We start from the raw sequence: 1638 nt of genomic DNA, 5'->3' as shown, positions 1-1638 counted from the left end.
ATTACCTCGACTAACCCGGCTCAATGCTAACAGTATAAATCTGGTTCATAGGCACATGATTACTTCATACAATAACTGTAGGATTAGCAGAGGCATTCAGGGCTGTTAGAGGGACATAAATTAGGTGACTTACATTGTGTCTTCCAGCGCCCCTGGTGTAATGTCCATTTGCTGAAGCATTATGACAACTCAGCGTCACAATGGTAGGGATTAACTGAGCTGGGTTTGGMTCATTGATAAGTCATTGTCTCAATGTAGCCTTATAATGCTGTGAAAGGATCCAGGAACCCGAATGATTTGGGTGGATCCCATCCTTCTTATAAAACGTGCTTTGTTTCCAAAAGGTATCGAAATTGTCAACAAAAGTTACACCCATTGAGCTGCAATAATCATGTAGCCAGTTGTGAAGAGAAAMAATCCTYCTAAAACGTTCAATGCCACGATTRAGAGAGGGCACAGGGCCAGATGTGATGGGTATTTTGTTAGTGTCTAGCAGAGAGTCAATGATGATTGATGCTTGGCTGCCGTTTGAACAACTAATAATAGTCTCATCATGTAGGCTATACCCACATTGTATCTGTGAGCTGTTGGCTAGAGCACAAGTGCCAATACCAGAGTGGGTATTGCGCTATATAACGCAACGTTTTTTGTGACCAAACCATCAGAGTTGAAAATGCGATGGAAATTTAACCCATTTAACTTACATTTTTAATTCCGTACATTGGAATTTAACCGCAAAAGTTATTTTGCAGTTAAAATTGTGCGTCATCACGCKCAAATTGTTATCAGCAACAAGTCAATTTGATAGAAACACTTCTCTGGGATTCTATTTATGCCGATCGTTTTCATATTTGTATGAAAATCTGTCGCCAATTGGATGGAAACCTAGCTACTATCTCAGCAAATGTGAGTAATCTGTGTCTTACTCAGTGATTGAACCTTTTACATAACAGCTGACAGAATTTCACTGCTTTTAATATGAAAATGTTTGCTACCCCGTTTAGGACTATTGCGTTTTCTCCCTGGTCCCGTCAAAAGCAGCAACATTGAAAGAGAAAGCTTTACAGATGTCAGCTAGATGATTGATGCATTCATTCTATCATTTATGACATGTATTCTTGTGAGCAACGATTTATTTATTATGTATTATATCTTTTTTGTCTTCTAGGGCAACAAATTATGACTTACGAGAAAATGAAAGGCCTATTTGACTAGACAAGTTGACTAAAATAGGTTAGCACATGTTTTAAATTATAAGTAGATAAATGTACACATTTGGCTTAAAAGTGTATTCTTTTCCCAACACCCCTGTGAAAAAACGTCTCTGCCTGTAATAGAAGGAGGTAACCATATAAATATTCAACACAATCTCACACTCAATTCGTGRAAATACTGTATGTGCAAATAGTATTGCAGCAGATAGAGAGAATACAGTAGACAGCATGTGTCAAAAAGTGATTGAAGATCTATTTTTGGTGTCCTGTGTTTTTGCCCTTTTATGGACATCCGGACAGGATGTTCAGCTGTTTGCTTATAGTTCAGCTGTTTGCTTATATAACATGATAGTGCAGCTGTTTCTTTTGGGTAAAGCAAATGTTTGCAATAAAAATGTCCTGGTGATTGACGTGTAGTGACCTT

The sequence above is a fragment of the Salvelinus sp. IW2-2015 genome, linkage group LG32, assembly GCF_002910315.2.
Source record: "Salvelinus sp. IW2-2015 linkage group LG32, ASM291031v2, whole genome shotgun sequence".
In the NCBI taxonomy this organism is placed as follows: Eukaryota; Metazoa; Chordata; class Actinopteri; order Salmoniformes; family Salmonidae; genus Salvelinus; species Salvelinus sp. IW2-2015.
Note: the sequence above shows the minus strand (reverse complement) of the source record.